Raw genomic sequence first — 15,177 nt, 5'->3', positions numbered from 1 at the left:
GATACACTGCATAGATGTTACGCAAGCCCTATGTCAAACACTTTGCAACACATGTCAATGACTAGGTGCTCACATATGCAATGAACAATGCATTGCCACAACATACAATGCATTATTTGCAACTGCAGCACTAAAGGTGCAAACACAATGTGCAAAGACAAGGCATAGAGGAACATGCTGTTTGCACAACTCCACTTCTGCAACTATTAGTAGAAGATGTCTGTTTCACAGTGGTGGCATTTGGTCCCATCCACACATGTAAAACATTTTAATATGTGGATGGCTGTAATATGGTCCATTATAAAACACACCCACACAAGGACTATGACTGAGATGCTATACCACTGTTTACACAGGAAAACATATGTAGAATTAAGCACTCTTTCTTGTGTTGTTCAGTTCAAACCATTGGCCAATTAAATTCATAACCAAATATCCATGCATATCCATTCACAATGCACATTTTAAAAAGTCAGGAATGACTTGATAGACTGCAAGTCGCTTCTGGTGTGAGAGAATTGGCCGTCTGCAAGGACGTTACCCAGAGGATGCTCAGATATTTTTACCATCCTTGTGGGAGGCTTCTCTCATTTCCCCGCATGGAGCTGGAGCTGACAGAGGGAGCTCATCCATGCTCTCCCCGGTTTGGATTCAAACCGGCAACCTTCAGGTCAGCAATCCAACCTTCAAGTCAGCAGTCCTTCTGGCACAAGGGTTTAACCCACAGTGCCACCAGGGGCTATAACAGTGCACATTAAGAACCCATGACAATGTCCATACACATCCATATTCAATGGCATTATAGATCCAGGTTTGCTTTGGCAACTTTGAAATGTGTGCAAACATTCCACATTAGACAAAAATTTCCAACTACATCCATTGGAAGATTCAGGTTACTGGATCACTACCAGCAACACATAGATACTCTGCTTCTTTTTTAAAAAAATATGTTTATAGTCATGTCATTTTCACCTTGAATTATGCTATGTTTGCTTGTAACTGATGATTTAAGACTGCCAACCTGATTTTCAGAGGGAAATTGCTCTATCGTTTTCTTTCTGATTGCCTCCTTCTTGCAAGAATCATAGAATCGTAAAGTTGGAAGGGACCACAAAGACCATCTAGTACACCCCTGCTTTTTTCATGTCGGGAGTGACTTGAGAAACTGCAAGTCATTTCTAGTGTGAGAATTGGCCATCTGCAAGAACGTTGCCCAGGGGACGCCCGAATGGTTTGATGTTTTACCATCCTTGTGGGAGGCTTCTGTCATGTCCCCGCATGGAGCTGGAGCTATAAAGGGAACTCATCCGTGCTCTCCCCGGATTGGATTCGAACTGGCAACCTTCAGGTCAGCCACCCAACCTTCAAGTCAGTGGTCTGCCAGCACAAGGGTTAAACCCATTGTGCCACTGTGGGCTCCTTTCCACCCCAGCTGCCATGCACAAGTCAAGGACTTCTGAAAGATGCCCATTCAGCCTCTGCTTAAAGTTCTCTAAGGAAGAAAAGTCTGATACCCTACAGCTCCTACAGTGAAAAAAAATCTTCCTGATATCCAAGCAGAATGTCTTTTCTTGGAATGTGAATCCCTTGATTCATGTTCAAGTATCTGGAACAGCAGAAAACAAACCGGCTCCATCTTCTGCCTGACATCTCTTCATCCACCTTGCTTTTGCTAAGTCATTCAAAAGTTCAATGACAGGCAACCTATAGGATTACAGCCATAGCGTAGTAGCTGCACTTTTTTCTCATTTAAAGGCATCAAGTGTATTTGGTCAGAGGAGATTCAGCCTTTCTTACTTTAGGAAGGGGAAAAAACTGAAGATGACAAAAACAAAACCCCCACCTCACTCACTTCTGGAAACAATGCATAGTGTGCACTCTATAGACAGGGAGTTGAAACAACATTTAGACTCACAAGATACAAAATAGACACTGTTTCATCTTCTGCTTCCAAGAAGCGCATCACACAATGAAGCGTTATCTCTGATTAGAAGTGAAAAGATGAATCCTCCTGCTAAAGCACGGTAACCCTAAAAGCATGTTAACATGAAATACTAAATAAAATGCTACTCATCTATAATAAATCTTATGCATTTTGGCAATTTTACCCCGGCGTTGAGTGTGAAGGGTTTTCTTTTCTTTCTTTCTTTTTTTTTGTCATCCTTGTCTTCTTTTCCCGAGCAATGTTTGAAAATAGAAATCTTAAATTGAATCATTGTTGCATGAATATATGCAAAATATTCATTTCTAGCAGTGTGAGGGTTGAGTGCTTTTAAATTGGAGAAATCAGTCATGACTTCACCTTTTCATGCAAGATAAAGCTGTATGTGGTAACATCATTACAGTGTCATGAAAGGAGTGGAAATCATGCCACAGTCTAGCCTTAAGCTAATATTAAAAAAAAAGAGTAGGGGGACTTCCATATTTTTCAATATTGTTCAATATTTAAAGGCACAGCACACAGCATTCAAGATGCAAATGGAAAGAGGGCAGGGCAGCATTAGGTGCATCCTTTTTTAAAAACAAAGGGCTAAGAAGGCTTCCAGAATGCAGACCCTGGTTTCAAAACAGATCTGCTGAGCATTCCATAAGATCCATGCCCCATATCCAAGTGAATTAAATGCCCCTTTACTTCTTAGGTAATCCATACATTGCCTTAACCATTAATCAAAATAGAGACTGCAGTCAAGAAATCAGAGGAAGATGAAAACTTGGAAGGGCAATTATGAAGGAATGGCACAAAACCCTTAGGTATCAAGATATATCGTTGAATATTGGAGTTAGGAATATCCATGCTACGATATTTCTTATTTCTATGTACGGCTATGGAAGTTGTACGATGATGAAAGCTGATAGAGAGGGAATCGGCTCATTTAAAATGTGGTGCTGGAGAAGAGTTCTACAGATTCTGCTAAAAGGACAAATAAATGGGTCCTAGAGCAAATCAAGACTGAACTGTCTTTGGAAGTCACGATGACACAACTGAAGCTGTCATGCTTTGGAAGAAATGACTCTCTAACAGTAATGCTAAAAAAGATAGAAACCATAGGAAAGGAAGAAGACATTGTTACTAGGGTTGTGCTTTTGGGGTAAACCTTGACCCGTTTCATGTACCAGCTTTCAGAGGGGGCCCCAATACATTTTTAGAGAGCCTCCCGAAATCAGGAGAGCAGATATCTGTTTTCGGTCTGGGGTGCTGGAGATCTGTTTTCTATCAGTCCATTATGGGGAGGGGGAGGCTTCCCAGGCTCCCTTTTCCATCATTTTAGGCATTTAAGCTGTTTTACTCTAGAGGAGACAGGAGAGGTGCTTGGCTGCAGGCAGGCTCACGCTTTAAGGAGGCTTCTTAGCTGTTTCTACTTTCTACTGTAGATGAAAAGCTCTTGACTACAGGTAGATGTGTAGGCTTCCTTCACACCACACACACACACTCCAAGGCAAGGAGGCAAGCACCACAAGCTCATGAAAAGCAGGTACCAAGCTAGGATCAGCTCCTGCTGCTTTCGTGTCAAACTGATTTTTGTACCGTGAGGGGGCATCCCATATAATGCTCCTGAAGGTAACAAAAGGAACGGAAGAACGGATGTAACAGGATAAATGAATTCTGTGCACAACTATAATCATTACAAGTGGACCAAATAAAGTTTCCAAAGACTCTTCAAAAGCAGCTTCAGATAGAACAGTAATCCAGCGGGATGTAACCAAGGCATGTGTGATCATGTCATGCATGTGTAAGATACTAACAGGATTCTGGACTCTTTTTTCTGAAGAAGTGCACAACTTGTTGTCCAATGCAGACATCCACATTCAACTCAAGTTGTGAAATCAGAGCTGTGCACAGGGTTACAATGCCCAGGCAAAAGTTTGCTGCACATTATACCTTTTGTATGTACAGTAGAGTCTCACTTATCCAACGTAAACGGGCTGGCAGAATGTTGGATAAGCGAATATGTTGGATAATAAGGAGAGATTAAGAAAAAGCCTATTAAACATTTGTTATGATTTTACAAATTAAGCACCAAAACATCATGTTATAAAACAAATTTGACAGAAAAAGTAGTTCATTACACATTAATGCTATGCAGCAATTACTGTATTTATGAATTTAGCACCAAAATATCACAATGCATTGAAAACATTGACTACAAAAATGCATTGGATAATCCAGAACATTGGATAATTGAGTGTTGGATAAGTGAGACTCTACTGTAGTTGTGTCATTTACACTGCAATTGTGAATTTCTCATTTGTTGCACATATAGTGTGGCAATTCACTAATGCACAATTGTCATGTAATTCCATGAATATAAAGTTACAATGTGTCTCCTTGCTGTAGGATTTTGGCACATACATGAAGATGATTCAGTCATTTTCCTTATAGCTGACAAACTGAAGCTGGACGTTTTCTAAAGAGAGGGGATTCAAAAGCACTACGCCACACTGGCACTGCTCTAGACAGCATTGAAGGGACAGGAGACCTGTCCCTTGTTTTACCTGTCAGTCTTACATATTACTAAAGTCATGTCTACACAAGAGGGGGAAAATATTCTCACCTCAAATTTGGTGCTGAAAGACTTAACGACACATGAGGCCTTCTGAAGGTTTGAGCCCTTAATTTGCACTAAGCAAACTCATGGGATATTCTGGAGTTTGCGGGAAATGAGCTGAACAGAAGGATTGGGTCCACACCAACAACAGCACCAGCACCTTTTCCCTGCACTGAGTCAGTCCCGTGTTGTGGCCACAGATTCTCATCAGGCATTGAGCTCCCTGCAAGCACCTGGTCAGCTTGGTTGCTTCTGCTGAGATCAGAGTTTGACATTCCCAAAATCAGTAAGAAGGAAAGAGCCCCTTCTTGTTCTGTCTCAGTGGTTCCTAACTATTTGGACTCCAACATAGTCCCACAGGGGATTTGACCCAGAGTGTGTGGCCACCATCATAGTCAATCCAGGAACAGACCAGTGCACAAGACTAGCTCCAGATTAAATGGCAAGTGTAAACAAGGCCTTGGATACACTTAATATTTTCAGATTTCTGACACAAACTAGGGCTACTTTTAAATTCTATCTCTACATGGAAAATCTTTCTATTTTTTATTATATCATCATATCTTTCTTTTTAAAAGAAAAAGGAGGCATCCCACAGTCACATGGGGCAACAACTTGATTGTAATAGGCTGCTGCTAGGCTACTGAGAAGTAAAACCATTACCATTGATAAATTAGCTGATGAACTTGGGTGACAGTAATCTTTGTCACTCGATCTGGTAGCTGTCAGAAGCCTGTCATTTTGAGCACGCCATGTTAAACAGACGTTCCAGGATTATGAAACAATACAAAGGAGAGGCAGCTTCATGAAGGAAAATTTTGACAACTGTTATGTCTCTATCTTCTAGGACAACTTTACTCAAAACATTCTGAACCAAGGATGTTTTCCAGTTTTAGAAACAAAGGACATGATACATTATTATATCTTAGTGTGTCTTTAACAAGAGCCAGCGTGGTCCAATGTTATGACCACGCAAGAGTTTTGTTGAAGATCAGGGCTGAAATTTCCACTTAGCCATGAAAACCCATAGGGTGACATTGGGCAAGTCACACTCTCTCAGCCTTAAAAGAAGGTAATGAGGAATTGTTTCTGAACAAATCCTGGCAAGAAATCCCTATCATAGAATTTCCTTAGGGTTGCCACTATTGCTTAGAACTACACAGCCAAGAATGACCCAAAACAGGAAGTCATAAGGGTAGATAGACTAAGTGACCTGATCCCTCTGTAATGTAAAATTATATTCTTAGGAAAGCATCTTTTCCTTCCAGTTCTCCATCTTCCATCTTTTCCTGCCAGTTCTCTCTCAGTAATTGATCTACTATGACGTTAAGCAGGATTAGCACCCTAAATAACTTCCTTACCTTCAAATGGAGTTATTATAATACAGCCTTTACAGAAAGCCCTCCATCTTTCCTGGGGTTAGGAATATAGCATTCCCACGCAATGGAAACATTGTGAATCAACAGCAATTGCCCATTGATTCACACTCGAGGATGTAGACATTCCTAGAGAGAACATAGTAATCATATTTGCGAAAAATCAGTTTTCCAAAAGTTAATTCCACAAATGTGCCCACCAGATAGCACCGGTCAGTGAGTCACCACTTTAGATTACTTCTACGGACTTTTCTGGACCATAGCAATTCTACTGTCAACAGGATATTCTAGGAGTTGCCGTCCAAAATAAAAGGGAAACATTACCAAGCTTTGCGTCACGGCCTAGGCCTAAATCTAGCTACCATTTGGGAAATTAAATATGGCTTGTTGGTTTTTTCCATTGTTTGTTTTCACACTGCAGCTTTCCCTGACATGCAACTTTGAAATGTATCTTCTGTGAATTAATTTCTTGCTTAATAAAATGCCATGAGACTGAGGCGGACAAAAGGAAACCTGGGCTGCAGATTATTGACAAGATGAACGAGACTCTTTGGACCCTAATGCCTCTTGCTCTTCAAGGGCTACTGGAGCCTTTGCCTCTAATATGTGGGTTTTGGAATGATAGATCATAATAACAGGCCCTGTGTCTGCGGAGCAGGATGGCAAACACTTAATATTTCAGCCGAAATGCATGTCGCGCAAACCCAATCCCTCTGAAAAATGAACAGCATCAAAACATAGCAATGAAGTATTGGGTATAAACATAACGAAATAGAAAGAAAAAATGGATAAACAACTATTGACATTAGGCAAATATATAATAGGTTGAATTTGAATAATCACACCTATGCCACAATAAAGTATGGAAACATGCATGCATGGAAATATCTGTCTTTTCCACATTTTAAATACCTTGTCCAAAATGATGAATCCTTTTTCTTAATGGTCTTGAACTGGATGCAGACATTTGAATTCTTTTTCATCTGTATTTTTTTTAATTCAACATTTCGTTAGGTAGTGCATGTAGTAATAGTACATTGGATGTTTATACATTTATGCATTTCAGATAAGCAGTCCAGCAAATAACAAAAAGGCAACATATCAGGAAACAAAGGAAAAGAAAAAATTAACAGTAAACATGGGGGTAAGAGGACGGAGTGTTTTGTGGTCAAGCAACCCTTGTTTGAATGAAGTCTGTGTTCTCTTTTAGTGGTTAGTTGAAGAAATCCCATAGTACAGAACTCCATCCTGGCCAGGTGGAGTTTGATGCTGCAGCGGATGTTCATTTACATATTCAATAAAGACAAAACAATCCTCATGAAATGTACTGCTTCTCACTTAGCCAAATGCTGGAAATCGGGAGAACTTACGCTTAACAACTGGTGAAAAAGGAACTGGAACACCTGGTTAATGGGAAAACTTTCCTACACAACTAAATGATGTAATGGACAAACATTTTTCATGCATTTAATGGATCACAAGCAGCACCACTTTGCTCCTTCTAGAAAGATAATTCTTTCCTAATTTTGTTTTTGAAAGAAGCGATGTTTAATTTTAGTAATTTTTTCCCTACTGCATGGAAGCTGTAGTATCACTGTGTTGGAAGAGACCACAAGAGCCATCCAGTCTAACCCCCTGCCAACCAGGAAAATATAATTAAAACACCCCTCTTTTTATCGTGTCAGAAGCAACTTGAGAACATACTGCAAGTCACTTCTGGTGTGAGAGAATTGGCTGTCTACAGAGATGTTGCCCAGGGATGCCCGGATGTGTTACCATCCTGCTGGGAGGTTTCTCTCATGTCCTTACAAGCTAGAGCTGACAGATAGGAGCTCACCTTGTCTCACGGATTCAAACCAGCAACCTTCAGGTCAGCAGTTCACCTGGCACAAGGTTTTAACCCATTGCGTCACCACAGCTGAGATAAAACACTCCTGACAGATGGCCTCTGCTTAAAAACCTCCAAAGAAGGAGATTCCTCCATACTTGGAGGCAGCATCAGAAAGTTCTTCCTAATGTTTAGATGGAGTCTTCTTTCCTGCAATTTGAATCCATTGCTTCATGTCTTAGTCTCTAGATTATGCAGTTTTCAGCAATTATTTGCAATTCCTGACTTATTCAGTCTATTGTGTACAGAATGAACTGCAAAGAACAATCCTTGTCAGGATTATCCAAAACTCAGGAAACATATTTTTGACCATTTTCCAAATATCTTTGCATATTTTTTCCATCCCCAATTCCTTTGCCATGCAGTCTTCCACCAAAGAAGGTCCTAATCCTGAGGCCTAATTATGTGGCTGCAACAAGGGAACAACTCCCTGAACCAGCTCAAATCTGTTTCCTCTTCATTGTAAGTTTATTACCAGCGATGGTTGAAAATGTATGCAAATGTCTGTATCGAGGAGGTGGAGGGATAAAGATATAATAGGGGCCTTCCTTATATAATTTCCTGGTATGAAGTCTGTCGGGGGAAAATGAAGTGAAATTATATGATGTCAGAAAATCGTGTCTTAAAATGATTGACAACATTGGAGTGTTTTGCATGGTGAAACGAGGTGGAAAATTTTAATTGCATGATGGGAGGACATAATATTTATTACACTCTTGTAACCTCTGATCAGAAGCAAGAGGCCTTCAGTTGTAGATTTCGCATTAATACGGCGGGCAAAAGCCTTAAATGAGCACGTAAATGTAAAATTCTCTATCCCAAACTGCTTCCCTTTTAGGGCGCATGATTAAGTTTTCACTCGCTGATAAGTCAAACAGTGTCAGAGTGACTGACACATCATCTTAATGATAAAGAGATTCACCGATACATGTTGCTGTTCTGATTTGAGCAATCTGCAAAGACAGCTTTCCTAGGTCAAAGGAAGATTAAAACAGACTGTTGCGAAAAAGTCTAGCCGTATGTTACAGAGCATTTAGGGGCTAACACTGAAAGCTGGGGGCTCTCAGTGGCAGCATTTTCCAAGGCTGAGCAGACATGGACCATTTGTTCCAATCTCAACCCCATTCATAGGCAGAGAGTCTGAGGGTGGGATTTGCAGGGATTTCAATGAGTTTAACATTTGTGGCAGAATGTCCCCCCCCCTTATCATGTATTCTAGCAGGCTGTCATGTTAAAAGATGGTGTGTGAGCTTGTTTCCTACTACTCTAAAACAGAGGTAGGCATGAGCAAGGGACCAACTTTCACTCTCCCAGTCCAGCTATAGGCTGAACGGTTGCATTCAGGTACACCAGAATTAGAAATGTTGTTTACTTCTTGCTTACATGGATATTTTGTTTTGAAATTTTATTAGCATCTGTGGACTATATTGAGGTGGAGTGTAGCTACTGTCATGTCCTACCTGGAGGAAGCCTCCTCAGGTGAGGAAAGAGAACGGTGAGTCCTTATAACAGGTGTCAGTCAGGTCCACAAGAGACTGGACCATTACAAACAAATAATAATAATAATAATAATAATAATAATAATAATAATAATAATAATAATGGAAATTTCCTTGACAAAATTGAAGGAAAAGCTGATAAGGAAAAAACCTGGCTCTGGCTCACGAATGGGACCCTGAAGAAGGAGACAGAAGGCCTGATCCTTGCAGCCCAGGAGCAAGCCATCAAAACAAAGGCAATTCAGGCCAAGATTGAAAAATCAGCTGATGACCCAAAATGCAGACTCTGCAAGGAAACTGATGAAACCATGGATCATATCCTCAGCTGCTGTAAGAAAATTGCACAGACAGACTACAAACAGAGGCACAACTATGTGGCCCAAATGATTCATTGGAACGTATGCCTCAAGTACCACCTCCCAGCAGCAAAGAACTGGTGGGATCACAAACCTGCAAAAGTATTGGAAAATGAGCAAGCAAAGATACTGTGGGACTTCTGAATCCAGACTGACAAAGTTCTGGAACACAACACACCAGACATCACAGTTGTGGAAAAGAAAAAGGTTTGGATCATTGATGTTGCCATCCCAGGTGACAGTCGCATTGACGAAAAACAACAGGAAAAACTCAGCCGCTATCAGGACCTCAGGATTGAACTTCAAAGACTCTGGCAGAAACCAGTGCAGGTTGTCCTGGTGGTGATGGGCACACTGGGTGCCGTGCCAAAAGATCTCAGCCGGCATTTGGAAACAATAGACATTGACAAAATTACGATCTGCCAACTGCAAAAGGCCACCCTGCTGGGATCTGCAAGCATCATCCAAAAATACATCACACAGTCCTAGACACTTGGGAAGTGTTCGACTTGTGATTTTGTGATATGAAATCCAGCATATCTATCTTGTTTGCTGTGTAATAATAAAATAATAATAATAATAATAATAATAATAATAATAATAATAATAATAATAATAATAATAATAATTTTATTCTTATACCCCTCCCCATCTCCCCGAAGGGACTCGGGGTGGCTTACATGGGGCCAAGCCCAGACAACAACAGTATAAAAGCAAAGCAATAAAACAGATCAACCAACAATAAAAACAAGTCATAAAAGAACACATACAAAAATATAATGATAAAATCTTGGATTGGATCGAAAGGAGCTGGGCCAAAAGTGCAAGATCTGTCGATATCATCAGGGTACAAAGCTGGAACTACTTCATCCTTTTGAGATTTTGTAGACCAAACAAATATCACAAAATCACAAGTCCAAGCCCTACCTTAAAACAAAAATGATGGGATAATGTTGCCAATGGTGCTGGCTTTAAATTAGCTTTGCCCAGGTGATGTTCATGCTGCTGAACAGCAACACCATTAATGTGGTCTCCTCTGTCTAGTTTCCTGTACCCTGATTTACTTTTCAGATCCTTCTCTTAGATTAGTCTCTAACTGGCTTTTGATTCTGCTTGGACTTCATTGTGTGCATGTCTGATGTAAGCAAAGGCACTTGGAATTGGGTTGCTGTGCGTTTTCTGAGCTGTATGGCCATCTTCCAGAAGCATTCTCTCCTGATGTTTCAACCACAATTATGGCAGGCATCCTCAGAGGTTGTGAGGTATATTGGAAACTAGGCAAGAGAGGTTTTTATATCTGTGGAAGGTCCAAGGTGGGAGAAAGAACGCTTGTCTGTTGGAAGCAAGTGTGATTTTTGTAATTAACCACCTTAATTAGCATTTGATGGTGTTGCAGCTTCAAGGCCTGGCTGAACATGGCCATACAGCCCGGAAAACTCACAGCAGCCCAGTGATTCCAGCCATGAAAGCCTTCGACAACACACTTAGAGTTTCTCTCCACCCTTGCATCTCTCATATCTCAGGACCAGACAAACCCCAAAAGTCAGAAGTGGACAACTGGTACAAAAGGTTTCACATTTTGGAGTATTTCAGATGTTTGAATAACGGATACTCAATCTGAATTAAATACCATATGGAGAGTAATGTTGGAATTTTTAAAAATGTTGGAATTTTTAAACATGTTTGTTAATTGCTGTCATATTGGTTCTTGTATTTTGTATTATGTATATGTATTGAATGTTTTTATGATGTGTTTTATGATGGGGAGCAGGGAGGGTATATAAAGAAAGGGTGAAACTCTATGGAGAGGGAGATGGGGGATAGTGGTGGGAGAAGAGAAGGAATCTATGTTTATTACTGTAATAGCATGTTTTATGCATATGCCTTTGTTTGATGTTTTTATAGTTTTAATGGATTTAATCTACAGTTGTATGTATTTTATTTAGATATGTTATATATTTTTATATATTTGTAAGGCATTGAATTTTGCCATTTATTATGTTGTAATCCGCTTAGAGTCCCCCCAGGGGTGAGAAAAGCTGTATAGAAATGCAGTTAATAAATAAATAAATAAATAAATAAATAAACAAACTGCTCTGAGTCCTTATTGGAGATAGAGTGGTATATAAATAAAGTTTTTTTGTTGTTCTAATGGCCACCGTTTTTTAGACTAAGAACTAAAATCTCCCAATCAGCAGATCAGACTGCGGCCCCTTCTACTTTGCTATATAATCCAGATTATCAAAGAAGATAAGCCACATCATCTGCTTTGAACTGGATTATATTAGTCTACACTGTCATATAATCCAATTTGAAGCAGGTAATCTGGAATTTTATACAGCAGTGTAGAAGGGGCCTGACTAAACAATGTCTCACTTATCAATAGGAAGCAACAGTGAGAATAAAATAAAAATCAACAGTGGCAGAGACTAATGTGAAATGAATGCCTCATAGTAAAAGAGGAGGGAGGAAGGGAGAGAAAGAGTAGGTATTTGTGACTCCCAAAAATTCCTTCTGTTTAGCATGCCTACAATGGAATCCATAGTTTTCCCCATATCATAGACAGTCAGGGTTACCACATGTTCAGATTCTAGAAGGCTGACCTTTTTTTGCCTGGAGGCTATTGGAAATCTGGAAGTGTTAAGATTTTCCTACCATAATCCCGAGGCTAGGCACACTTCTTTGTCCCGATGCCAGTGGACTGGAATAGAACTCTGTGTCTGGATGAGAAATTTGTAGCATGACCGATCTTATGGAAGGCGTCATGTAAATTTACAGTGCCATAGAAATGTTTTATGGTAATAATAACCCTGTCTCGATTGAAAGTAGCATGGGGTTTGTTTGAGAATGGATTTTTATTTTGTAATGCTCACGCCTATTAAGGAAGAGGCTTGAAGGACAGCTGAGCAAATATTGTAATTACGAATGAAGAATTGATCTAATGAATTTCCTCTCTTTGTTTCCCCTTGTGGATTAGAAATGAGCGGGCTGTGATTTGTTTGGCATTCGACACCTTTCCTGCAAGTTTTCAAGGAGTGGGAGGAACACGGAAAAGGTTGATATTCACAGATGTGGACAGGGAATCGCTACAGCAACTCTTCCCTTAGGATAGCAATTGTTGATGGACCAAATGACTGTCAGATAAGCTTGCCAGATCAGTTGCTTCCCATGTCCTGAGATCTCAGATCCAAAGCCTGAAGCCAAGGCGATGAAGCCTTGTGTTACCATTGCAAAAAAGTGGCCTTAATCCTTAAATCGGATTAAGTGACATAACTCTCTGCAAGCAGAGTTAGATATTGTGGACTTTATCGTGCAAGGCAGGCAAATTGACATTGCGGATGGACGGTCACTTTTGGTTCCTATTGTATAAACCTATCCTGCGGCCAGTCTGAATCCCTCCCCAACTTGATTCTCCCGTCCCAAACTATTAAGAGGAAAAACTTTCTAATAGCCCCTAATCCCATGTATTTCCATCACCTACTTTGGTGCAGTGAGTCCCTTCCACTTCTGTGCTGGCATGCCGACATCAGGAAATAGGATTCGCCTCCTCTCCTCTTCTTTCTCCTCCTGTTCACTATACCCAAGCTAGCTGCCTTTTTTTTTCTTTTATAACATATTTATATCTGCCTTTTTCATTTCTGAATTCTGGAAATTTGCAATTCTGTTAAAATAAACAATATAAATTAAGGAACAGCAGTAGAGCGGGAAGGTAATGTTATGGGTATGTGAGAAGTATGATCTTAGGACCATGAATAGGTGAATCAAGACAATTGCACTGATGAAGAGACCTGTGATATGAATCTGTTATTGTGCAATAACACAGTAACAGGTTCATATGATAAAGTCCTGAATATAACACACTGCAGTTAAAGGAGCATTCTATTAGTGACATACACAGGCATGCATTGACTGTACATGAGGGGTAACATTTTGGATAATGTGTAAATGTATCCAATGATAATCATAGCCAGCTGATGGCATTGCACACATGGGCCCAAAGTGCATGCAGGAACCAACTCAAGTCCACAGGGTACATAGCCTTCTGCATTAATTTTCCACATTGGACATTGCATCTGCAATATGAGTTGCCAGTCATGTACTTTGACATTGATCTACATTCATTGTACAGCTTTAATGTTCACTTTAATACTAATACCTCAGACAGACATTTATGCTATGCCGAAGTAGAGTAGGATCATAGCCTTATTGTGTTACACAATGTATGTTGAATGGGCACATTGTGCAACTTAGTGATCAATTGAGTGAACAGCCCAAAGCACATGTATATATACATGCACATTGGCATCAACATCTGTGTGTGAACATGACTACCCCATATCCAATGGCACTGCATATGCAACTCTGATTCACAACCTTGAATTCAATATGGATTAATTTCTCCTGGATGAGTAGTACCCATAAACTACTTCCCCAACCAGTGAACAGTCCCCTCAATCCATAAAAGGCACCTTTAAAAAAAAAGTCAGATTCTGTCAATTGATCTGCTAGTGCTGTCTAACAGATAATTCCAACGACCCTTCCAAAACTACAAATCCCAGGATTCCATAGGATGGAACCATCTTACTTAAAAGGGTATCAAACTACTGTAATTATAAAGTTGGATACACCCTTGAATTTCAGCTGATGGGATCCATCTACCACCCAAAAGACACCCAAATCCAAACTGACAAAACAAGATATTATTAGCCTAAGGCTAATCCAGGTGTTTGGACTTCCAACTTCCAGAAGTCCTCCTCCTCCTCCTCCTCCTCCTCCTCCTCATCATCATCATCATCATCATCATCATATTTATTTATATCCCACCCTATCTCCCCGTAGGGACTCAGCCAGCTTGTTCAATTGTCAGGAATTCTGGGAGCTAAAGTCCAAAACACATGGAGGTCCACAAGTTGTGCCGACTTGGCCTAAGGGGGAAAAACTTAGAAAGTTTGTTTATCCTCCAACCACTAATGAAAAGGCAGAGTGGTTGTTAATGCCTAATAAGGAAACCATCAAGCAATAAAGCATTTGTGAGTGTGTGCGGGGAGGGGTCTGTCACATAAAGTGCAGGATAAAGGTTGGGCTCCTCAAATTGTGAGCCACCAAAGACCGATCGACTGTTCCCCACCTGCACATGCCGTTCATTACAGTTTGGTCAGGATGGAAATGAGGATCCCCAAACAAGGCAGGAAAACAGCGCCACGGAACCGAGCAAAGTAATTATGAGTTTATGACATCATCTTCATATTACAAAGGAGAGAGGGAGAAGCTCGGGGGAAACACTCGATTTCCCTTCTGGGAAAGCGTTAATGGAGACTTCCAATCTGTTTTCTTTTGTTTGGATGTTACAAGCAATAATGTAGCTTTATGTTGATAAATAAAGATGAAAGTTAAATAAATCCAACAGGCTCCCGAGCCTGTACTTTCCTCCGCCTTGATTCACATCTCTGGCTCAGGATTTATGAGTCGTTCACTGAGAATAAGTTGAAGCTGTGAGTTTTGAGGATTGAA

This window comes from Anolis carolinensis, chromosome 1 (assembly GCF_035594765.1).
Source record: "Anolis carolinensis isolate JA03-04 chromosome 1, rAnoCar3.1.pri, whole genome shotgun sequence".
In the NCBI taxonomy this organism is placed as follows: domain Eukaryota; kingdom Metazoa; phylum Chordata; class Lepidosauria; order Squamata; family Dactyloidae; genus Anolis; species Anolis carolinensis.
The sequence above is the reverse complement of the archived record's forward strand: the minus strand, read 5'-3'. Positions refer to the sequence as shown.